This window comes from Canis aureus, chromosome 28 (assembly GCF_053574225.1).
Source record: "Canis aureus isolate CA01 chromosome 28, VMU_Caureus_v.1.0, whole genome shotgun sequence".
In the NCBI taxonomy this organism is placed as follows: domain Eukaryota; kingdom Metazoa; phylum Chordata; class Mammalia; order Carnivora; family Canidae; genus Canis; species Canis aureus.
This window is the reverse complement of record NC_135638.1, coordinates 29056471-29083176: the sequence shown is the minus strand read 5'-3', so window position 1 is coordinate 29083176 and position 26706 is coordinate 29056471. Positions and strand designations below refer to the sequence as shown.

Genomic DNA, 26706 nt, shown 5'->3' with positions numbered 1-26706 from the left:
GTCTTACTGTGAGTCTCTTTGGGCTCATCTTCTTTGGAACTCTGAGGGCTTCCTGGACCTTATATGTCTTATTTCTTTCCCCAGGTTGGGAAAGTTTTCATCTACTATTTCTCAAACAAGATTTTTGCCCCTTTCTCTCTTCTCCTTCTGGGACTCCTACAATGTGAATGTTAGTCTGCTTGATGTTGTCCAAAAAGTCCCTTGAGTCATTTTCACTTTTTTTTTCCTATTTTCTGCTCTGATTGCATGAGTTCCACTGCTTTGTCTTCAATATTTTCTTCTGCTTCATCCAGTATGCTGTTGAACCTTGCTAGTGTATTTTTCAGTTTAGTTATGGTATTCTTCAGCTCTGTGATTTCTCTTTGGTACTTTCCATCTCTTTATTGAGGTTCTCACTGTGTGCATCCATTCTTCACTCCAGTTTGGTAAGCATCTTTATCACCATTACTCTGAACTCTTCATCAGGTAAATGACTTACGTCCATTACATTGAGGTTTTCCCTGAGATTTCATCTTGTTCTTTCATTTGAACATATTCATCTGTTTCCTCATTTTGCTCATACTCTTGTTTCCTCTGCGTTGGTTCTATATAGTAGATGAAACAGCTATCTCTCCCAGCTTGTAGGAGTGGTCCTGTGTAGGAGATAACCTTGTCATTCAACCCTGGCCCTGCTCTGGTCTTTCAAACTTTTGTGCTTACCCAAGCAGCCTATTGTATTTTAATAGCTCCCAGTAGTTGAGGGTGTGCCAAGACTTGTCCCTAAAGGATCACAGTCAGCACCTAGATTCAGACTGTTTGGAAGCCAGACTCTCAGGCAGCAGCTTTTAAAAGTACAAATATATCTGTTCTGTGGGATCACAAGTGTAAGCCCTGCTGGCCAGGTCATCTGATGGTGTTTCCCGGGTGGCAGTCATAACACTTAGGGCTCTAGATAGTGTATAAGCCCCTTCCTGGGAGGTACTGGTAAGCTGGCAGGTAGAAGAGCACCAAGATGGTATTCATAGTCTACATTCCTTGAGAGCACTTCCATAGTTTACTAGATGTGTACCAAACCTGAAGCTTCAGGCCAGGCAATGAGGCCTCTTCACAGAGAATCTGAAGGGTGTGCCTCAGTCTACTGTCTACACAGTGCCCTACTGGTGGTAACCTGCCAAGAACCATCTCTTCAGTTGCTACAGTCCTGTGGGACTCAGAAATGCAAGCCTCCCTGCCACTAGAGCTATGTGGTCAAGTGGTGTCCCCTGGGTATAGTTGTAAAAACTGAGGTGACAGATGTAAAGACTAGCCATGTAAGACTTCCTCCAGGAGACACTGGTGTTCTGGAGTGTGCAGAGGGAGAAGATGAAGGCAGTGCCCACCCTCCACGCTCTCTGGAAAGGATTACACTCAGTTCCTAGATAGGCATTTAATTAGAGGCCTGCAGCCATGATACTTAACTAAAAGTCCTCCTTCATAGAAAGACTGAGCTCCTGGGTCTCTACTTCTTACCGTGCCCTGGGTATGGTAGCTATTGTGAAAACTCTTTGTTGGTTACGATCCTGTGGGACCCACAGGCATAAGCAGCACTGGCCGCCAGAGCCAGACAATGTAAAGGCATCCTCTAGCTACAGCTGCAAATATCAAGGAACCATACAGGGGTCTGATTTCCTTTCTAGGTGACATCAATTATTACAACCCCATGGGCACACATCTGGTGTACATAAGCCTTCTTGGTCTCCAGAGTCAGACAGACAAGAGAAATCCCCTGGGTGGCAGCCCCCCAGATCAGAGCACCAGATGTGTAAAAGCTTCCTTCTGGGAGATACCGGTGCTCTGGATCACAACAAAGGGAGAGCATAAAAATGGCATCCACCATTCTCTGTCCCCAGAGAATGTTCCAGCAGGCTCTTAAATCTGTGTTAAATTAGATGCTGTACTTTGGGCATCCCGGTCAGCATCCTTTTCCTAAGTTCTGTCTCTCTGCTACATCAGCCTTCCTCACTGACGAGGAAGTTGTGAGGATCAGAGTTAGGGAGCCAAAGACCAAAAGTTCTGGAGCCTATACACGTGTGTCTCTCTCTGGGACACAGTAGCAAAATCCCCTGGCCACATCCGCAGCTGGCTAGGGTCCTGAGGTTACCTTACATCCTTTTAATAAGTCATAAAGGTTAAGAGATCATGAACAATAGGTAACCTCTGGCTCTCTCTGTCCCTTTCTACCTGTGTTCGGCACACTACACTCTGCTACATACACCCAACGTGTCTCATAGGTTGGTACTAACATATCTTTAAAACAACATAGGAATTCTGCCTGTCTTTCCTAAGTTATTTCCTTCAACGCTTAGATAGGATTAATTGCTCCTTCTGTGTACTCCCAGCCCATCAGGACTTTCTGTTTTTTAATCACAGTGCCGCCATGTTCATTGTGGGGTTTTCCCAACACTAGGTACTTGAAGAACAGGGATCATGATCTCTTTTCTGTTGCATCCCCAGCCCACTATCTGGTGCAGAGTAGGTGGCTTATGTATTTTTTTCTGGGTAAAGGAAAGAAGGACGAAATCAACCCCCAAAATAGTTTAAGATGCAATGACATAGAATGATTTGAAGAAAAAAAAAAAAAAAAACCAGCTGGTGGGATTTTTCTACCAACTCCATTCAAAATGGTGTCTGGTTTGATTGGAGATGAGCAGACAGACTGGAGGGAAATGACCAACCCCACCCTGAAGAGCAGCAGCACAACTGCCTACTTTCCTCTGTGAATGTAGCTTTCAGCTCTATAAAAGTGTGCTCCCTCCTGGGGAAGAGGAAGTCTGGATGATCCCCATGTGCCCAACTGCCTGCCAAGTGTTATCATGACTGCCCAGTTCCCTCAGATAACAGTCATAAAGTAGGGGCTCAATACACCTCACCTCTGTGTCTGGGAAAACAGGTTGTTATTTGGAATCTTCTTGTGAGCCCCAATGGACACGTTCTTTTAACCAACTTTGGCATCTGTCCTTGGCTTAAAGCTCCCAATCTGGTGCTTTCTTCCTTGAACAGAGCTCAGTTTGGCAAGGGGCTCTATTGAACTATTGTTTGTCAGGGACATCCGTGAGAAATGAGATGATCATCTAACATGTACCATGTCATCACATTGACCGTGACTGCTAAGTGAAGGTTAAAGGACCCTCATGGTGCCTGGCAGAGAGACAGACTTAGCCATGCCAAGGCTGTGATCCGGTTTCACCAAGCATACCCTACACAGTCCCCCGTACTGAGGCTTCGTGCCTGCATGAGCCAGTCCAAAATATAACATCTATATTTGTGCTGCAGCCCCAACAGGGAGAGGAAAACTGCATTATAATGAATGTGTGCATTGCTAGCTACAGCATAATAAACATGATGCTATAATTATCCATGTATTCATAGGGCTGGGAAGCTAATCTCTTTAAGAATTAGTGTCCCTGGAAGACAGGTTCAGCATTTTGCATTTGTTTTGCGATGATACATGGCTTTGTCCTATGTTTACTTGTGTCAGCATTTTGTCCGTATCATATTGGAAATATTTTTGTAGGTAAGTCTCATTAGAAGTCAGTATGATTTATCATTTTATCATTTTATCATTTGGCTCTGCCTTTCAATTCCACTCCATGAGAAAGTTTATTAATGTAGCCTAAGACTTAATTAGGGTTCGCTCTCCCCAGAACCTTCTGGAGGTTCCTCATCACTCTACATAGAGTTTACAAATTGATTGAGATTAGTGATATTTGAGGGTATGTGTGGAAAATTCTACTCCCCATCCCGTATCAGTGTTGGTTTTGATGCTTTACATTCCAGCACTGGTGAGTCAACATTTTAGATTTGGAAGATAGTATCTCCTAGAATATTCATGTATTCATTCATTCAACAGATCTTTCACTGTCTTCCTTGTGTTACTCACTTCTCTAGATACTGTGGATACATAGATGGCCAAGTAAAAATCTCAGACATTCTAGTGAGAAAAAAATAGAAAATAAGTCAAACACAAAAAATATGTAATTTTGGAATGATTCTATGTGCCACAGAGGAAAAGAAAACAGGAAAACAGAAAAATGAAGAACTCGAGGAAGGGAGTTGTAATTTATCATTTGATTAGGAAAGGCTTCACTGAAACTATGACTTAAGGAAGTACTGTGTTAAAAAAAAAAAAGTAAGTACTGTGTTAAAGTGTGATTCTCACGGGAAAAATTGTTAAAGGATGGAGTTTTAACTAGTAGTGACTAACGCCATTAACAGTTGAACCCTCCCAGGAGATTATCTTACAGTAGAACCCAACTGAATGGAAAAATGTGGAGAAATTAGATTGGGAGTCTATATGGCGACACCAAAAAAAAAAAAAAATTCTATTTTAAACGTAGTTTGGAATCACTTAGTCTTCCACGGCTGCAACACCAAGCATTTGAAGATGCTTGGACTGGCAGAAACATCTTCAAGGAATATGAATTAGATTTGGAAGACAGGTCTCTTCACTTTGAAACCCCAGGAGAGGTCTCCGCCCTGATCTCTGCTGCTTCTTTCCTTTGTAGATGGTTTTTAGAAGCTTCTTAAACTTTTGAAACTTTTCTCCCTTTTCCTAGAGAGTGTGATCATTAGTTAGATAGAGAGGAAAAGTCAGTATGTATAAATTGGTAGTTCAGATTACATTCACAGGAATGGCAATTATTCCTGGATTTTTAAAGTCTTCTCTCTAGACTCTGAGTAAATAGAAGTCCTCCACCATGGATTTATGGAAAACAAAGTTGTGATAATAGTTTTTCTGTAGTATCATCCAATTTTGCAAACTGTCAGACATGAAAGAAAGGCAGCAGACTGAAATTGAGAACTGGAGCCCACTGGAGAATGTGGAGTCCACAGAGGGCCTTGAGAGGTAGTGATTGCCCCAGCCTTCGGGTGCATCATCATCACCATGGCAACTCCATGAAAAAATGGGAAGAATGAGCTGAGCTTTGCCCAGCTACTGAGTTTTCTGAGGCTGTCTGTACTCTCTGATGATTTTCTTGCTTAGATCTGTCATTCTTTATTAAGCACTATGATCATGAAATTAAAGATCTTTGCCTCAGTAGGCTGGCTCCGATGTGTGTGTCCCAATCGGTGTGCACAGAAAGGCTGGCTGTGAACTAGACAGCAGCCATGTGTGGGAAGAATTGAGTTGCTTCCTTTGAAGGTTTGTGAGAACCAGGTGAGTGACATAGAACATCTAGACCTGTCTGAAGGAAATACATACCAGCCAAAAGGGATGCTAATAAATAAAACAGCTCCCCCTCTAGGCTAACTCTGTAGTGTAATTTCTCTTTTGCAGGGAGGATATTGCTGAGTTATGAAATCTCACCCATCCACACTTCATTGTAGTTGGAAATTATGTAATTTTGATCTTAATTATATCTATCTTCCTCTCCCCGCCAAAATACAACAGGGGATAAGTCTCATATTTGGACTTTAAAAGTCATTGGCTGTTTCTCATCATTAATAACCTAACAATGGTTTTCATACTGTAGCATGTGTCAGAATTACCTGGCCAATTTGCAAAGAATACTGGGCCCCACCCCAAGATTCTCTCCTGTAGATCTGGGTTTGGGCCCAGATATTTCTGACAATGTAGAAGAATTTATATTTGTTGATGCTGCCGCTTCTGGACTACACTTTGAGAACCACCGTTCTAACAGATACCCTTGCCTTTGCACACAGCTGCCACTTCCTGTCAGAAAAAAACTTCTTTCTTCATGGCAAAAATGGGATGACGTTCCATTTATTGTTTTTTTTTTTCCTTTGTGGATTTTCTGATTTTCTGAAAGTACCACAGAATGGTCCCAAAGGAAGTGTTCCTAAGCAGCTTCTTGTGAAACCGAGCTAAACAAATAACACTCTACCCACTGCAGATGGATATTGGAATTCAAACTGATTTGTGTGCATGCTTTGTTTATGAGTAGCATTATTTATAAAACTTGGAATTGGACTGTCTTTATGGAGTCATTACCACCATTTGGTTCAACACTAAGTGATTCCTTTTTGCATTCAAAATTGATAGAGCTAACAGATGAGCACCGAGTTGAATCCATATATTGTTCATCTTATACTGTTCATCTTACTAGCAGCATATGCCATAGTACATGCCCTGTCTCAATCATATACAAATACATGTCATATGATCTCTGTCATATAATACATGCATACATATATAGACATACACACATATATGAATCATATATATGTATAATCTTTAATTTCCCTTGTACTTGCATTAAAATTTTTTTAATTTAAAAGAAGTGACCCTAAGTATTTTTTTGAATATAGAAACATAGTAAGCGGAGCTCTTTGGGACATGGATAAAGAATGTTTATAACATTTTTAAGAGTAAAATTCAGTAAAAAATAAATTTATCCTTCTAATGCCATCAGAAAGCAAGGCTACAGACTCCTATGATGCCAAGCCCCTAGCTGAAGAAGAAAAGGGTGACTTGACTCACCTGCTTTCTCATTAGATCTGGAAAAAATATATATTTAAGGCATAAGCATATAGAACAGTTTTTAAACACCTATTATGTGCATGTCAGGCATTAATTTAACAATGATATTTATATATGTCCTTTCTCTCCATGGGAGATAGAACTTAATCGATTGGACTTGCTGAATTGCATTTGTTTTTAGTATATTCTCTGTAGAAATTGGATAAGGGAACCAGTAAAACAGCAGTGAATGTTTCCCAGATGTTCCAAGTGGTAGATCTGTGAACACAGTTAAGAAGGCCTGGAAATACAGATTTTGTGGCCATGAATCTGTCTCTGGAAGAACCTGTAAAACCCTCTTGAAACAGTTGCTATTTCTTTCTTGCCTCCTGAATTAAATTCTTTCAACAAATGAAAGGGTTTGGAGAGGTTGCTTGCTTAGATTCTCTTAAATTGTATTTGGAACACTGGCAATAAACTTCCATTCATTTTACCCAAACTTAAATGCATTTTATAACAGTACAAACCATCCTCAGCCTACGTTCCAACAATATTCCCAACACTCCTGGAGGGGGAATTGTGATTTGTTAGCTCAGTATTGCTGAGCTCTTCCTCACTGTCAGGAGAGAGAAGATTCTAAAGACAGCAGTAATCATCAGAACTGAGGCCGGTCTCATTAGGGAGCAAGGACATGCATACATGACAACACATAAATAGTGTTTCTGTGATAAGCACTGTAGCATTGCAGGAAAGAGAAAGAAAAGATGAAGAATTACCTTGTGCCTTTACTTTGAATAAATTCTGGGTAGGGCCCATTTCGAATGAGGACAAAATGCTAACATGTCCTGGCAAGCTGACTTAGAAAGAACTCATTATGGAATTCACTGTTTAACCAAACAGAGTCTACTCCAGAATCTCCTTATAGGTAGAGCTCTGGGACAACAAGCTAGTTGGAAGAATTTGTTCGGAAGCCCTGTTTGTCAAGTAAATAGGACAATTTTACCCAAGGTGTGCTGGCGAAGTTTTTAAGAAGATGCCTTTGTTTGTCTTTTATATATATTCTTCTACTTTTGAAGTTGTCTGTGTATGGTGGCTGGAGAAGAAGCCAGTCGAAGTTCTTGGGATTATTTGAGAACGTACAAGAACCTCATTATGTACAAAATAGAGCTGGTGACTTGAAAAGTTGATTTCTGCTTTCTGGGCCCCTTTGGGTTGATTTTGAAAGATGCCCCTGATCAACACTGCATTTGCAGAAACTTGGGCAGGATAATTTTTACTTTTTTAATTTATTTATTCATGACAGACACAGAGAGAGAGAGAGACAGAAACATAGGCAGAGGGAGAGGCCAGCTCCCCACAGGGAGCCCGATGCGGGACTCGATCCCAGATCCCGGGATCATGCCCTTAGCCAAAGGCAGATGCTTAACTGCTTAGCCACCCAGGCTTCCTGAAGTTTTACTTTTTGACACACCCTCGGAGAAGCCAAGTTCAGTGACAAAGCTGTGTCATCTTCATCCTGTTCCTTGTAGTGATGGCAACTGCAGTTACAGCCCAGTCTCCCCAAGTCCTGTGTCTCTGCCAGGAGCTGCTTCCCCTGACAGAAGGCAGTCTAGCAGAGGGAGAAAGGGAAAGAAAACAGGGGACTCTGGAAAATTGTGAGGTCTGCCTTATTCTCTGAACATGTCATTCAGAAAGGTAGCTCTTATTATGAAGTAGCTTTAGAGTTGTCCTCTTTTTTTTTTCCATCAAAAAATACAACTTAGACACAGTTCCAAAAGAAAACGGTTTCAGAGTGTTGACCACCATAAAATGCACAGTAGTTAATCTCAGCCACCAAACTAATTCTCTTTGGAATTATAAAGATTTTTCTACTAGTGACACATGTCAGTATCCCATAGCACTAAGTCCGATTTCAGCCTTAGTGGTCTAAGTTGAATTTACTGCTGATTGCTGTATTCCTGTGCTATCAATAGGTTTCTCTATATCACATAGTACTTTTTCTTGTTTTTCCTATTACCTTGAACCCTAGTGGATCTCTCCACTAATTTTGGAATACTAATTTTGGATACTAATTTTGAGAAATTAAATGGATGCAAGTTCATTTAAGCAGGTGATGAAATGAACACTCGCATCTCTCTTAGCTCTTTATCCCCTTACCCTCTTTCACTTTCCTTTGTACTATTGTACATATTAAATGTTTGTTTCCCTATTCCCACTTTGTTCTATTCTCTAAGCATGTAGAAGAGTGAGGGGGTCATGAGAGGCATTCAGTGGATGTTTAGCCCGTGAATAAATGATATTAGTAGGGCTCCAACTTCTCCTAGTTTCAAGCTTGGTATGCTCTACCTGTGATTCCTAGGGAATGTGTGTGTCATTCTTACCTTGTCTCTGGAACTCTCTGAATCAATCATGAATTCCTTTTGAACTTGAGGACAGAACAAGCAACATCACTTTACAAATGTGACCCCTGGAAGAATGAATTCCTGGAACGATAACTCAGCAGAGTAATAGAGTTCCAAAACAATGAAGGGAAGTAAAAGGCTTTGCCTGGAATATTTGAAAAATCAGTTGTAACACTGGCAGAAAACAGGTGTAGGAACTTATTTCCGCTTTACTGCGGTATGCGATTGGCCAATTGCCATAGATTCTTCCTACAAATCACCAAAATCAGAGATGTACTGTGTGCAGATCTTAAAAAGATTCAAATGGCTTATTTCGGTTAGTCACATGAAGACATCAAACAAGTTGTGTGCATTTTTTCCACTTCTCTCTAAAGTGAACATTCTAATGCATGTTGTATATTTTGTCAATTATACTCCCAACAAAAGGCAACAAACAGCCTGTGCATTGCTTCATTTTGTGTTATTAAGTGTATCAGCTTTTAGTCAAGAGGAACAAGAACATTCTTGCCCAATATTATGGTATTTTATTATTTTTATTCATATAATTTAACAATCAACTACTTAACAATCATGAAAAGTATTCCATCTCTTGCCTGCCCCCATTCCTAATTCCTGTTCTCAAAAGGAAACAGTTTAAGACTTGATTCTACTTATTTCTTTGGTACTTACCTCCAGATCACTAAATACCATGTTTAAGCTGCTTCTTCCTGACTTTTTAGCTTTTTTTAAAAAAAAAGTATTTTATTTATTTGAGATAGAAAGAGAGACAGTGAGAGAGAACATGAGCAGGGGAGAGAGGGAGAAAGAAGCCCTTCTCCTCTGAGCGGGGAGTGCAATGTGGGGCTCAATTCCAGGACCTGAACTGGGCTCAATCATGACCTGAACTGAAGGCAGATGTTTAACACCAACTGAGCCACCCAGGTGCCCCTTGACTTTTTATCATTTTTCTTTTATTCCTTACCACTCTCAATCCCCTCCCATCCCTGCAATTTTCTCCTACCACCTAGCCAGTATAAATAAATCATAATTTTGGGATAGATCAATATTCAGTAATAACATGATTGTATAAGTACTATTCGTAACTGAGCCATGTAGTTTACTACAATTAGATTTCCATTCTTATAATCTTACCTTTTTGGTTACTGATTTTCTGCATATTTGCTTCTAATTAACTCCCAACTCTCATCCATAGTGTAAATCTGTCAATATGTTCAATGTGTTGGTTATCCTATCAGTTTTATCTTCTCAAAGATATCTCCCTCATAACCCTCCAGCATGGGTACTCTCTGGGCCTGCTCTTCAGCTGTCATCTGAAGAGCCACCTCCACTATAATTTTGGGTATTTGGGATTTTTTGTCTTCTACATTGAATCTCCTATTCTCTAAATATGTGTTACATTTTTTTGTTTACTCTTTATTATGTTAGAGCACTCTCTCCAATAGATTTCTGGGAAACAGAGTGAAAGAAGTAATTTTTTAAAGACTTTATAAAGAGGGGTACCTGGGTGACTCAGTGGTTGAGTATCTGCCTTTGGCTCTGATCATGATCCCAGAATTCTGGGATCAAGTCCTGCATCAGGCTCCCCAAGGGGAGCCTGCTTCTTCTGCCTATGTTTCTGCCTTTCTCTATGTGTCTCTCATGAATAAATTTAAAAAATCTTTTAAAAAGAATAAAGACTTTATAAAGATATTTTATTCAATGCTAACATTCAATTAAAAGTTTGAATAGGGGGCACCAGGCTGGCTCAGTCAGTAGAGTATGCAACTCTTGATCTCCGAGTCACAATTTCAAGCCCCACATTGGGTGTGGAGCTTACTTAAAAAATTAAAAAGCCAGGGTGCCTGGCTCAGTCTAAGTGTCTGCTTTTGGATCAGGTCATGATCCCAAGGTCCTGGGATCAAGCCCCACATCAGGCTTTCTGCCCAGTGGAGAGTTTGCTTCTCCTTCTTCTTTCTCCCCTGCTTATGGTCTCTCTCTCGCTCTCTCTCTTTCTCTCTCTCAATCTTATAAATAAGTAAAATCTTTTTTAAAAAATTAGAAAGCCAAAACCTTCTGCCTGAGGAGGAGTTTCAATAGGCATAGAATTCTGAATTCAAAATTGTTTCCCTCCAAATTTTGAAGGCATTGTCCATTGTTCTCTACCTTCTTGTGTTGCATCAAGAACTCTAGTGTATTCCTTTCTTATCTTTACTAAAGTATAATTGACATAAAAATTGTATATATGTAAGGCATACAATTTGACATTTTAATATATTGTATACATTGTGAAATAATTACAATTAAGCTAATTAACACATTCATCACCTCACATAGTTACCTTTTGTGTGTGGGGGTGGGGTGGGGAGGGTGATGAGAACACTTAAGAACTACCCTCTTAGCAAATTTCAAGTGTACAGTACAGAAATTGGTACAGCCATTATGGAAAAACACTATAGAGTTTCTTCAAAAAAAAAAAATGACAGAACTACCTTATGATCCAGCAGTTGCACTTCTGTGTATATATACAACAAAAATGAAAATCGAGATCTCAAAACAATACTGCACTCCCATGTATATAACAGCATTATTCACAATATCCAAGGTAATGGAAACTACTTAAATGTCTGTCAGTGGATGAATGGATAAAGAGAAAGTGACATATCTATAATGTAGTACTATCCTCTCTTGGAAAGGAATTCTTGCCATCTGCAACAATATGAACGAAGCTGAGGGCCAATGCCATTGTGATTCTAAATCCTTTGTATGGGTTTATAATCCACACACACCCCCAAGAAAAGAAAAAAAATGAAGAACGAAAACTATTTTTGTAGCCAATGTGCTGAAATGTCACGATGATGTAGCTTGTTAGGGTAGTTTTGCTGGGCCCTTGGTTGAGGAGGAAGATTGTTTATCTGGAAATTTTTATTTTTAAGCTCTGAGAAATTTTATTGAATTACTTTGTTTTCTCTGGGAACTCTTATTATTTAGATATTGTATCTCTCATTCTTTTTCTCCTATTTTCCTATATTTAATTCTATTTTCTGAGCTACTTTTCAAATTTATCTTCCTTAACAAGTTTTCTATTACTACTATATTTTTAAATTTCCAAAAGTTCTTTCTTGTGTTAAAAGTGTTTCTTCCTTATAGCATCCTATTCTTGCTTTATAAATGTGATCTTCTACCTGTCTAAGAATATAAATGATAGGTTTAGGATTACTTTAAATTTTGTTGTGGAAATTTCTTCCTTCTGCATAGTCTCTTCTCTGTTTCTTTTTAAAATATTTTGATGTCTTTTGTGTTAAAGATGTGTTATGTTGTGTGTTATGTGTCATCTTGTATATACCCATATACCCACTATCAAATTTTAGAAGAAACCCTTAGTGCACAGTTAAATGTGTCTTATGTTCTCTCTCTTTGGCTTTTCTGTTTATTTTCACTACATGTATACACCTCAGCATTATGTACTGTTTGTGTGTTGTTAAACATGCAAGTTTTTTTTTTCTCAACATTCACAGTCTCTCTGGAAGTTGACTTATACCTGAAGGGGTGATCTTTTCAGCAAAGACACACATTAAAGGATAAGCTGTTTATGTGTGACTATTGACTTACTTCCTTCTGTAAGCAAACCACCCTGTTGCTTGAGACTGCTGGCGACACTCAGTTCCACTCATCCTGGTTTTCTGGACTACTTTGTTGCCTGGTGGTTTTTTCCACCATTCCAATTTTTAAGTAGCCTTCTTAATTTTTTAAGTAGCCTTCCTTTGAGTCACTCTATTCATAGATGCCCCATTTAGTGTCTGTAGAGAATTTAGAGATGACTCATTTTCTTTGTATGCCTGTTCCAGAAGACACATGTAAACAATTTTATAAAAATTTCACTCTATAGGATCATGCCTTCATTTTCTAAAGAAATAGTGGTTCAATAATGGTGCTATGTTGCTCAGTAGCTTTGATGGAACCCTTCTGAGGGCTCCATAAGGGACACGGTCAATCACATTGTAGAACCCCCCTGGGATTAGTGGAATCACAGAAGGGATTTGAGCATGGATACTTAGAAATGCCCCGAATTTCCTATCACATTGGTCTAGAATGTAATAATTCATGGGCACCATACTTTTAGCACCCAGAGAATGCTAATCCTTATCTGCTTTATTTAAGCTTATTGAGTACTTTACCTAAATTTTTGCCAATATGTAACATCTTTGGTGCATAGGAAACTGGAAAATTCAAACTGGTTTCCTGAATTTAATTCTTTTCCCATTTTGATGTACCTTCTATTTTAGATGATTGGCAGTGTTTAACTGTTTTGGCTTGCATCTCCCAGGATTTGGAAGGTTCTCATTTATTTTTACTTTTTTTATTGGTGCAAAAGTATTATATAGACAATTTTTATTTTTTATTTTTTAAAAGATTTTATTTATTTATTCATGAGACACACACACACACACACACACAGAGGCAGAGACACAGGCAGAGGGAGAAGCAGGCTCCATGCAGGGAGCCCAATGCAGGACTCGATCCCAGGTCTCCTGGACCACACCCTGGGCCGAAGGAAGGTACCAAACTGCTGAGCCACCCAGGGATAGACAATTTTTAAAGTCCAGAGAAATTTTAAAAATTATCTGGAATTTCACTAATGAAAGGAAATTTCTGTTAATATTTTTGTACTTTTTTCAAATTACTTTTTCTTCTTTACTATGTTGATAGAAACAACATTGGCATACTAAATTTAAAAGATAAACATTTTTGTGATTGCAGTAATACTATGTATTCACTTTAAAATATTTAGAAAATACAAATAAAATAAAATAATAAATAAAAGTATTTAGAAAATACAGAAACACATAAGAAATTTAAATCCAGAATCTGACTATTCAGATAAAACCATGTTAAAACCTTATACTTATGTATTTCTTCAAGGGCTCATTAAAAAAAAATAAATGTAATCACAACAGTAATAAATATTTATTTAAAAATATAGGTAACAGAGGGGCTTCTGGGTGGCTCAATGGGCTAAGCAGCCGCCTCTTGATTTCAGCTCAAGTCATGATCTCAGGATCCTGTGATCAAGCTGAGGTGGACTTCACACTCAGTGGGGAGCTTCAGGATGTTCTCCCGCCCCCTCTCAAATAACTAAATAAATCTTTAAAAAAATATAGATAACAGAGTTATGGAACAAATAATTAAAATTCCATTTTTAGCTTTATTTTTCTCTAAAATTCTTTAGGTTTAGTGTCTTTAAAGTTTGTTATATATTTTCCCTGATCTTTCTATGCATTAAAAGCTCTTTTTGTTTTTTTTAAAGATTTTATTTATTTATTCACGATAGACATAGAGAGAGAGAGAGGCAGAGACACAGGCAGAGGGAGAAACAGGCTCCATGCCAGGAGCCTGACACGGGACTCCATCCTAGAACTCCAGGATCGTGCCCTGGGCTAAAGGCAGGTGCCAAACCACTGAGCCACCCAGGGATCCCCTTAAAAGCTCTTTATAGCATTTATATAAAGGACACTTTCTAAGATCCAAAGATGCTAACATAAATAGGTATCTATACCAACCTTTAATATTTCTTACTTAAATAAAATTATAACACACATACTATTCCACAACCTGCTTTTTAAACTTGGTCGTTTACAATAAGCACATCTTCTGTCTCCGTGAATATAAATATATCTTGTTCTTTTTAAAGTACAAGTACATGGGCTTGATATACAATGATTTATGTTTTAAAAAACCCAGTTGATAAATACTTAATATTGTCTAGGTTTGTTTCCTTTTCTTTCTTTCTTTCTTTCTTTCTTTCTTTCTTTCTTTCTTTCTTCTTTCTTTCTTTCTTTCTTTCTTCTTTTTTTCTTTCTTTTGGAAGGGGGAGGTGCAGAGGAGAGGGAGAAGGAGAATCTTAAGCAGGCCCCATGCCCAATATGGACCCTGACTTGGGGCTCAGTCTCACAACCCTGAAATCATGACCTGAGCTGAAATCAAGAATCAGATGCTTAAGCGACTGAGCCACCCAGGCATCCCATAGTTTCTTACTATTATATACAACACTGTTGTATGTATCTACACACAAACCACTTTTCATACCTGTACAAAATAAACCTTTTAGTCAGATAAAGTCCTAAAAGTAGAATTATTCTATCAGAGGACATATAATGTAAGGTCCAATTCCACAACGGCAGTATGAGCAACTCTAAGAATATATAAATATGCTTATTCACACTACCATCAACACTGAATATTGTCAATCTTTAAATGTTTTGACAATTTGAACAGTACAAAATAGTAATTTTTATTTGAATACATGTTTCTTGGAGTTGAGGCATCCATGCAGAGTGAATTTTTGCAAGTAGACAGGTTGCTGTGGTTGTCTGGCAATTTGTGTAGAAAAGCTTCATTCCACAGCATGCACTGCTTCCAGGGCTTGTCTTTCTGTCTATAGTGTTCTCCTTCTGTCTATACTAGATTAATGCATTACTTGTGTGCCCATATCCATCTCAGAATGTAGACAAAAGATTCAGGAGACCTTCATCAGAACACTCATACTACAGTCAGACCATTCATACTACAAGTCATTTTCTGGGCATCACATTTGGAATGGAAAACTTACTTATCAGAGCAAAACTGATGTGGTACCTTAGCTGCCTAAAAGAGCAGATGTTAGTTTCAGAGTTGCTATGAATCTTGCATTCCTGGTCTCAGCAACACATAATGAGATACTAAAATGATGGGGAGAGGTGGCATCTAGGTACCTATACACAGAATTGCAGCTTTGCTTGGTTTCCAAATGGCAAAGCCCAAGTGAGTGCTTTCTGGACTTTTTGTTAAATCAGTTTTTATTTCTTCCAGACCCTGTAATTAGCCCTTTGCTTGTGTTGCACACCTCTGAATTTTCACTATTTTAGTGTCTTCATCATTATCATTGTGTAAATTTGGAAAGATCATAAGGATGAACCAGACAGTATTTTAAATCAGAAGTCTCTGGATTGTCTCTGTGTGAAATATTTTCTATAATTTCACTTCTTTAAACATAAGCCTTAAAAATATTGGAAAGAGTAGTAAAAGAAAATGCAATAGTAGATGTGTAAATCTTGCCATTATATTTAGCATGCCAACCCCAGGATTCTGAAAAAGGGTGTCAGGGGACCCAATGCAGCTTTAAATATTGAATGATAGGATTTGTGACAATGTAGCATATGGTTTTGTGTGAACAATGAATATTCCATTATATGATGTGTGATGCCAGGGAGGAAGTGGGTTTTTGAAGACCTGGTGAGCCTACATCAAAGACAACTCTTTTCATGACTGGTTTTTAAGATCGAAAAGATGGATGGAGACTCACTTGAAGAAATCAGACAATGGTAAGGCCATTAATGAGTTACAACTGTGCCCAAAAAAGACACCAGCAATTGCCACAACCACATAAATTTTGAATGACTTGATAGTGTCCCTAGTGATCTGTGCGTGATCCAAGCTGCCTAAATTCTCTTACATTAGAAACATGATGATTTCATCCCTGTCCTTAGAGAGATCTCCACTGGTACACCTCTCTCTTGCAGCTCCTGACACCATACCATGTCTCCTTCTCTCCAGCCTTCCAGATTCAATTTTCTTATGAGTTTGTAAAAACTGAAGGCAACTAAAAGAACATTGTGTAAGGAGGAATATCATGAATAATTAGTAACAATAAGATCTTGGCTTCTGGCAGCTTGAGTTGACTATCAGCAGCTTTTTCCTGCTTATTCATTCCTGATCCAAAGGGAAAAACTCAGAGGCCAGTAGGCTGATGGTGAGAAAAAATAGTAATCTATATTCCATGATGTTAGTGATTTCATTTCCATTGTTTGAATCTGCTTTAAAATGCTGGTAGAGGGACACCTGGGTGGCTCAGTTGGTTAAGCATCTGCCTTTGGCTCAGGTCATGATCCCAGGGTCCTGCTCAGTGGAGAGTCTGCTTCTCCCTGTCCCCCTACCCCTGCCCCCACTTGTGCTCTCTCTCTCAAATAAATAAATAAATAAAATATTAAAAATAAAATAAAATAAATAAAATAAAATAAAATAAAATGCATGTAGAATCTCAGAGCTGTCTCTTAAAATGGCTCCTGGCCACAAGTTCAGTTATGATCCACAGGTCATGAAATTGCTTCTACAAAGGCTAGCAAGCAAATACAGTGTGAAAGATCAGCTATTACTGAACTTCAGGTTTCTTTTTTCTTTTCTTTTTTTAAGATTTTATTTATTTATTCATGAGAGAGAGAGAGAGAGAGGCAGAGACATAGGAGGAGGGAGAAGCAGGCTCCATGCTGGGAGCCCGATGTGGGACTCGATCCCAGGTTTCCAGGATCACACCCAGGCCAAATGCAGCGCTAAACCGCTGAGCCACCCAGGCTACCCGAGCTTCAGGTTTCAAGGGCAATCCTGGATTGATTGTTTCCATTGTCACATGGATTGGCAGGCCCTATGGCACGCAGTCGGCATAAGGTTGTCCTTTAAAGCTCTGCTTCTCAAATTTGAATGTGCATACAAGTTCTCTGGGGATCGTGTGAAAATGCAGATTCTGGGTTCATATTCTGCTGTGCTTGGTATGGCCCAGGACTCTACAGTACTCACGACTTCCAGGTGCTGCTGGTCCGCAGCACATTTGCATATATGAAGTCTTATGTTCTAAATCTCTTCATTGTAGCTGAAGATATAAACACAAACTCTGTTGGTTTGTGATCCTTTGGGTTGTTCACCTTGAGGGAACTTCCACTTCCATGCCCTAATCTGGACATAAGTGAACAGAAATTCAATTTTTACAATGATAGAAGGACATATTTTTTCTGATCGTCCCTTCATTTCTTATGATGTCACAAAGTAAACTAACCAGAGTTAGCATTGAACTTTAATAAGTGAACTGAATATATTCAGTTCTTGAAACATATTTCACAATTTGCTGAGCTATAAATACAGTAGTTGGGAATGTTTGCTAAGAATGGTAATGTTGGGTGCCTGAGTGGCTCAGTTGGTTAAGTGTCTACCTTCAGCTCAGGTCATGATCTCATGGGTCCTGGGATTGAGTCCCAAGTAGGGCTCCCTGCTCAGTGGGGAGTCTGCTCCTTCCTCTCCCTCTGTGTGCTTTCTCTCTATCTCTCTGTCTCTGTCTCCCTTTCTCTCTCTCTCTCTAAAGCAAATAGATAAATTTTTTTTTAAAAAGAATGGTAATGATAAACAGTTGCAAATCTGTGAGTTGCCTATCTGTACTCAGGAAATCCTGGGATTACTGCCTTCATAGCACTTCGGCTTTGCCTCTGTATGGGGCTCTCACATTGCTCCAAGGACTAGCTATGCATCCATTCATTCCTATGTCCACCTGCCGCACACAAGCCCAGGCACCTGCAAATGCTCAGTGAATGCTAGTGAAAAAAAAGTCCTTTCTGAAATAAATATGTAAAGGTAATTATGGCGTATCAATCCAACTGGAATGGCATATCAATCCAGTGGAATAAAGATCAGGAAGTAGTAATTGCAACAACTCTAACAACATGAAAATTTCATATTATTATGTTAAGTGAAAAAAAACTTGATGCAGCAGTGCATTTTGTGTGTGTTTACAGTTTTTAATATATAAATAATGAATAAATAGCAAAAAGGAACATGGGAAAGTGGAAAATAGGCTAATTATGGATGGGTTAATTTCCTCTTAAAAGTATTCTTTTTTTATATTACAGTTTTCAGTAAATTATATATAATAAGAAACCACAATGAGTTGTATATTACTATCATTAGACATCATTCTTGCTTCCCTCTATGTACTTAATTGTAAAATCCAACTCTACCTAAGACTCCCATTAGGGAAATTAAAGACAGATTTTGAAAACATTTAAGTCTAAGAATGCATAAATTTTTATAGATTATGTTAATGCTTTCATTTTCATTGTAAACTCTATAGTATTCCTTAAAGTTGGATGAAACTCCCAGGGCCTTAAAGGAAGAGCTCTTGTATTCATTTTGTTCTTTCCTCATCCAGACACTCAGCAAAAGGAATGATAGGCTGTCTGGAACCTATCATTCCTTATCAAATGGAGTGTAAACTCTCGCTTGCTTAAATCAATTGGATAGTGTCTTCCCCACTGGACTTCTTTCAGCCTCTGTTCTACACAGTTATTTTTTCTTTCTTTTTTTTTTTTTAATTTTATTTATTTATGATGGTCACACAGAGAGAGAGAGAGAGGCAGAGACACAGGCAGAGGGAGAAGCAGGCGGCTAGCCTATGGATTCCTTTCTCTTCTGCCAGTGGACATACTTCTTATCTCTCTCCCCTTCTTCTCCCCCCCCCCCATCAGTTTCTCTCTTTTTCTTTATTCCTCTTTTTCCTCCCTTAAATGATCTGCACTTCTAACTAAATGTCTTCAAATTGATTTTTATTCAGATATTTGAGCGTATGCCTACACATACAAACACATACATACACTCACGCCTGTACACATCCGTTATGGCATCCTCATGTTCTGGGAGGCACAAACAACTCTCCTTTTGCTCACCTTTGTACCTTTAGAGCCTAACAGATCCCTCCATATATGTCTATTGAAAGAATGAATATGTGAATTAAAGAATGAACAAATGCTATTACTAGTGAGGTAAGAAATAGTGTTGAAGACCAACAAATGATTAGAAACTCCTAATTATAGTTTGCATATCCACATTGACTGTCCTTTTCTTTGAATCTTCAATCATGTCACTTTTGTTGGCAAATTTTATTTTTCTCCTTTGCTTCACTATTTACCACCAAACCATGGCCTTTAAATCCTACTCACCTTTTTTATTTTCATACCATCTCCTCTTTTCCTTTTGAAAAATATGGACAACACTCAAGAATCTGTAATTCCATCTTCTCCATTGAACTAAAACAGCATTTGGTTTGCACTTCTCTTATGTCATTTATCTCATCCTGCTTTGTCATTTGGGAAGTTGACTTTTCATCCCTACTAGGTTTGAAACCCTTTTGGGAAAAATAATGAATTCTCTAATTTTTTAAAAAAAAATCTCTGGTATTGCTGAGATTGGTTCCTAGAACATCACTGGCAATGGTTGAAATCAAGTTAAAATTTGAAACATTCTCCACAAACAATGAAACACAGTTAAAAATGTTCAAACTATTTATCCAGAGATGGAGAGTAGAAATGATTTCAAAAGAGTAAGGTGCTCAAGGAAAAGTCATATTTATTAAACTTCTCTGAGGCAAATTAGCATGGCATTTTAAACAAATAAAGAGACTTTGATGTTCCTAGAAAATTAAATGTGCTATATATTGTAAGAGTTTTTACATATTCACGAAACAGGATTGCCTTTGTATACGAAGTGGAGTGAGGAGAGAATATACAAGAACAGACCAAACATGTCTTTGGCTGGTGCAAGGAGAGCAATGTAAATTCCTTATTTTGTTTATAAATCCTGACCTTGGAGCTACCAGTTATCTGCTGGGATCCTGATGACATCTTGATGCTTTGTCCTCCCCTTCACTGTCTGACAGTATTTGAATGGCTGATTTATTTGCCCATTTCCTCAACTTAAGTGTGAGCTTTGGATGGACTCTGCCCCATACTTAGTCCTTGACACAAATTAGAAGAGAAACTTTTTATATTGAATTGTTGATGCAAAATTCCATAGTGAATAATTATTTGAAGAAGAGAAAGCTTCTATCTGTGGCTACTCTGGACTGTGTGAACAAAATTTCATCATCTAACTTTAGCATTTTTCAAATGCTGCTCCTCCAGAGTGGATAGGGGGTCATGGGATGACTTGGCAGAAGGCAAGGGCAAAAGTTGAGTCTCTAAGGCTCCTCAACTTCACTTCAGTTTGGTATCTTTTTTTATTAGGACTTCTGTAATATGAACAGAAAGTTTTAGGCCCATAGAGTTTTTGGTGTTTGATGTTATTGTTGCTTAACCACAAACTAGCCTAGTTTGAAATTTCAGTGCAATCAAATCATGATGAAGAGGGGAAACGAAGGACATGTGAAAATAGTGCTTATCTGTGCTTTAGCATTTATTATAAAAGAGAAAAATAAGGAAGTCTCTTTAAAGCTGAGAGAAATTAGTATCATATTGTTTCTGAGTGTGTGTTGCTGGAATAGGGCTTGCTCCTGACTTAGAGGCTTTTAACTTAGCCTACAAAGGTCAGAGAGGACAAAATCTATTATGTTTGAACAGGTGTTTTGAGACCTTTGGAAATGAGTTTGTAATTTGAGTTACTTTCATAGACAACAGGGGTATATCACTTTAAAAACCAACCAGTCACTGTGCCAGTACTTTCAGCAAGAAGATTTTTGCATATAGAAGTCAGATGGGAAATGTGTAAAACATGCTTACTCTGGAAATATTGGTAAATAAACTTTTTGTCAGAGATACTGCTGGCCATGTACATTTTATACGATCCTGTGTCTTTGGCTGGAGCAACCTCTCACTTGAAAACATTTGCTGTTCCTTTATTTAATCTGGGTGGAAAAATTAACTTTGGATCACATTTTTTGGCAAGTGTTTTTCATCGTCTTACGACATGCAAAATGCAAAGTGGCTGAGGATGTGGATCTTTCCATTGAGTTTCTTAGGCGTTGATCCAGGACATAATTCATGTATTCAACATGCAACTGTTGGATTCAACACGTTCTAAATATTGTGGTGCAACAGATATATTAATCGTTGAAGAAATAAAGAGCAAGGACTTTGTTGAACACTCTGAGCTGCATTCACATATCATAATCAGTTCCATTATGTCCTATGTTTTACTTTCTAAGGATGGCTTCCTTTCCTCATTTATTTAAAGATTTATTTTGATTAACTTAACAGTTATTAGAATAAAAATAGTATGCTGACTCTAGTGAATTTAATGATTTCTTTGCATTGGCGATCTGTTGTGATGAGATGCCTACATCCTCTCCTTAGTTAAACCATAAAAATGAATGAGTCCAATCTTGATAAGCGGTTCATTCACATTTTCCATTACTATGGATGTTAATGTTCAGTGACTAAAGAAGCATCCAGTTCTCATTAAACTGTATCCTGAATGGCACTATGCAGAATACAGGGGAAAGAAACATGCTATTTCTGAACTTGATGCCAGCTGCCCTGCTTCTCTTTTGTCTGGTTTGATACATTAAAATCTTAGTTAACGCTGTTTACAAGTATGTACACTTGAAGTTGCTAGTCAGGCCTTAACTTTCACAAAAGAACTGCTGGAGAAGTTCTGGCCCTTAGCTAACTGCTGGGATAAAAGGCATCTTTGACTAAAAAGCACCACCTCTCCCCTCTATGGGGTGTGCCCTAAAATGCAGCAACATGGCCATAGAAGGTGACTCTGAATGCAAAGGTAGGAAGAGAAAATTGCAGAGTTCATGGTTGCCAGTACAGGGTTACATAAAATTGGCCATACAATTGCAATCATGCTGGTAAATCAATATGTGTTGCCATGGAGAGATGGCTATAAGAAAAAAAACAGATGGTGGTGATTGTGGTGCAGACAAAGAAATAAGAGCCCCAAATTCCCTTCCATGTAGAAGTTGTATAGAATTTGACAATTCAGGGAAGAATGTCATCTGTATAACTTGAAGACTTACATTACCATTAATATGACATGAATGCAAAAATACACCATTAAAATCATCGCATTGTCTCATTTCCCTTATGTCCCAAGTCAAAAACTAAACTCCCCCACTTCACTTGTCAGATCATTGCCCTTATTAAATTATTATTAAACTCAAGTAAATATCCATTTTATTTACTAAATCTATCATGATTTATTTTTTAAAAAATCTATCATGATTTAAAGCAAGATTGCCCACCAAATATTTTCACAGTGGAAAAAAAAGTATCCTCCAAAAAAAAAGTCTCTTGCCTTTCTCTCAAGAGAATATTGTTTGACAAATATTTATTATATTGCCACTATATGCAAAGCACTGCTCTATTCCTTGTATGTATGCTACCTGATAAAAAACATAAGCTGCCCTAGGTTCTGAATTACTAAAACCTTGTATCTCATGCTACAGCTTTGCCCTCTAATGTTTACATAATGAGAATGAACATGCAGTATTTTTTCTATTTAACACAGTCTGATCCATGAGTTTCTAAAACACATAGCTTAATAATGAAAAGTCAGGTTTTAATCACTATTACAAACAAATAATTCTTTTATTTGTTCTAATATATAGTATTATAGTATTAAGCAATAAACATTACTTGCTAGAGAACTAGATAAGTACAATTTTCTACATTGTCCCAAAACATAAAGATGACCTATGTCAGTAATGTCCTAATAAAGTATATTAGTGGAATTTTGTTTCCTTGAAATAAGACATTTTTCTTTGTAATTCTGTAAGAGAAACATGTAATAGAGGCAATATAATACTTGATATCAGAAACATCTTTGGAAGACATATTTCTGGCAGTATGGTAGGATAATTTTCCTGAACATCACTGTTATTAAAAACAACTGTAAATGTCAGATTTAAAAAATGTTTTAACCGCATCACTGAACTAACAAGGAACTAAATTTTTCTAAACCTGAGCTTCACTTTCCAAGAATCAAAAAACAATGAAAAAAAGATAAATCTTAAAGGACCACCCAAGCTAGAAGTTTAATAAAAGAACACTTTCATAGAGCTGGGACCCCAAAGAGCTACAGCTTCAAAGTGAAGGTGAGAACTAGACCCAAGTCCTCCCACCCACCCAAAGTTTCTCCTGAATGTTCATAAAAATATATTAGTCCCCACTTGGATTTGTAAATTAAATTCACACCACTTGGGTGATCCAGAAAATCTATAAGCAAAGAATTTAAATTCAGGTGGTAGTAGGCTATTAATTAGTGTCTCAGGTCACCTGGCAAATACAAATGAAAATCCAAAAGCAAATAAAACCCTTTTGGAGGTTATCTACTTTAAAAACAAATCAAAGGGGATCCCTGGGTGGCTCAGCGGTTTAGCGCCTGCCTTTGGCCTAGGGCGCCATCCTGGAGTCCCGGGATCGAGTCCCACGTCGGGCTCCCGGCATGGAGCCTGCTTCTCCCTCCTCCTGTGTCTCTGCCTCTCTCTCTCTCTCTCTCTCTCTCGATGTCTATCATAAATTAAAAAAAAAAAATCACAAAAATTTCCCACAGGTAAAGTTTGAAGGAACTAGACTCAAAATCAGCACTTCAAACTATACAGAGAACCAAGGCACCATAGCTGTAAAGCAATAGAAGAGGCAAACTGAATTCAACAAGCTGAATTAAAGTCACAAAGTGATCAGAGATAAAATATGAAATAAGTATAAATTTATATACTCAAAGAAGTAAAAGAGAAGTTTGACATAAGGAAAGAGCAAAAGACTGAGCATATTTGATAAAAGGACCATATCTGATTAAGAGACATAAAAATATAAAATATTAATTTTTTAAAACTCTATGGAGGAGTTTAGAAAATTCAAAAGAATGGGGGAAATGATGAATGAGAAAATATTTCTGAGGGTATTATACAGAATGCAGTAGAGAAAAACAAGAATTAGAAAATATAGAAGACGAAGAGAGAGAGAGAGATGTAATGAGTTCTATATGCCTATATAGAGTTCTGGTAGGAAAAAAAGAGAAACATAATAGGACGAGTGTTAAGTATTTGAAGAGAATTTTAGCTGAGAAGTTTTCAGAACTGATGAAAAACACCAATCATCAGATGCTGGAAAACCAAAAATTACCAAGAAAGATAAATGAAAAGACATCCAAAGATACATTATAATCAATCAGCAGAGTTCAAGAACATACTGAAATCTGTTGGTGGAGCAGGAGGGAGACATTGTGTTCAGAGGAAAAATAATTAGCTCTTACTAGAACAACTATGATCTAGCACATTTTTTAAGTGCAGAAAGTAAAATATACTTAATTGACATTGTTTTTAAGTATTTGAATGAAAAAAATATACTTTCAAGTGAAGAAGAATGAAGAGTTTGCCATCAAGATTCCCTCATTTAATAAATTTGAAAATATATTTTTCAGAACAAAAGAATTTTTCCCAGAGAGAAGGTCTTAGAGACAAGAATAAATGATGAATAGGAAGGTGGTATATATGTGGAAAAATCAGATACAGACATTGACTGTAAAACAAATAATAATAATAATAATGTCAATATAGAAACATACATAAAAATTGTTACTTTGGGAATTATAGTGTTCTAAGGTCATTGCATTATTTGGAAAGAAGAGAAATATAATGATTAACTGTAGACATTGATAATTTACGTATGTATATGCTAACAAGTCTAGTGTAATTGTTTAAATAAAGTCCATGCACTTGAAACTAATAAGGGGAGAATACAGAAAGGGGGAAAAAAGATCATTCCAAAAGAAAAAAGCAGAATAAAAAATGGCAAAAAAAAATAAACACAAAACTAGAATAATAAAAACAAAACAAACATATCATTAAGCACACTAAATATAATTGCACAAAATGTTTGACTTAAAAGACAAAGATTCTCAGGTCGAATTGAAAAAAATAAGTCCAGTTATATACTTATGTCATTTATTTGAAGTGAATTTTTGTTGATAACGTATAAATGGGTCATATTTTTTAGTCCACTTTGTCGGTTTCTATCTTTTAATTGATATATTTAGACCATTAGCATTAATGTGATTCGTGATATATTTAGGATTGAAATTCTAACATTTTATTTTGTTTCTCACTTTTTTCATTTCTCTATTTCCTTTTCCTGACTTCTGGTGGATTACTTGGACATTTTTCAGAATTCAATTTTGATATATCTATAGTGTTACTTAGTGTATCTGTATGTGGAGCTTTTTTAGTGGATTCTCCTGGGATGACCTAATTTACCCCAGTCTATTGGTGTCATCATTTTACCAGTTCAGGTAAAGTATAGAAATATGACTTCATTTTTTCCCTTTACCCTACCCCTTTAATAACATAATTATTTTAAATATTTCTTCCACATATATTTGGGACCATAACCATGTTATAAATTTTGCTTCAATCATCAACTATACTTTAGAAATTTCAAGAGGAGAAGGAAAGCCTGGGTGGCTCAGTGGTTGAGCATGTGCTGTCAGCTCAGGGTGTGATCCCAGAGTCTTTAAATCTTTTAAAAACAAAACAAAACAAGAAAGTTCAAGAGGAGAAGGAAAGCCTACTGCATTTACTGGTATTTTTTGCTTATTGTGTACTTTCTTCTTTCTGTTTCAAGATTCCTTCTTTGGTCATTGTCTATTTTGAAAACTTCTTTTAGCCATTTTTTTAGGGTAAGTCTGCTGATGACAAATTTTCTCAATTCTTTATCTGAGAATGTCTCTATTTCCACAGATAACTGAAAGATACTGTTGCTGGGTATGAGATTTTCAGTTGACAGTTCTTTTTCTTTCAGTATTTGAAAAATATTGTGCGACTTTGTTTTGGCTTCCATTGTTTCTGGTGTTAAAATTATCTTACTCTGTAATTTAAGTGTTTTACTCTGGCTGCTCTCAAGATAATTTACCTGTCCTTAGTTTTCAGAAGTTCAACTATAATGCAACCTTTCATGGATTTCTTTGGATTTATTCTGGTTGAAGCTAACTCAACCTGCTCAATCTCTAGGTTTATTTCTCTTGCCATAATTGGGAAGTTTTCAGCCATTACTTCATCAAGTGTTTTTTCAGTCTCACCTTCTTAGTCTTCTCCATCTGGGAGTCCAATGACAGAAATATTAAATATTTTGTTATAGTTTCATAAGCCCTTGATCTCTGGTCATTTTTTTTTTCTGTTTTCTCTGTGTTTCTCAAATTGAGTCGTTTTTATTGTTCTAGCTTCCATTCTATTGCTTCTTTCCTCTGTCCTCTCCTTTCTGTTGTTGAGTCCATTCACTGAGCTTTTTAATTATTGTATTTTGAGTCCTGAAATTT

General features: G+C 37.4%; 1 protein-coding gene and 1 pseudogene across 3 annotated transcripts in view; one reads left to right on the top strand and one right to left on the bottom strand.

Annotated features, from left to right (window-relative positions):
• LOC144300125 (putative charged multivesicular body protein 4B-like protein CHMP4BP1 pseudogene) overlaps positions 1–1161 on the bottom strand; it is a 79269-nt pseudogene extending 78108 nt beyond the window's left edge.
• NKAIN3 (sodium/potassium transporting ATPase interacting 3) overlaps positions 1–26706 on the top strand; it is a 617017-nt gene that overhangs the window by 279727 nt on the left and 310584 nt on the right. The gene's annotated exons all lie outside the window — the stretch shown is intronic.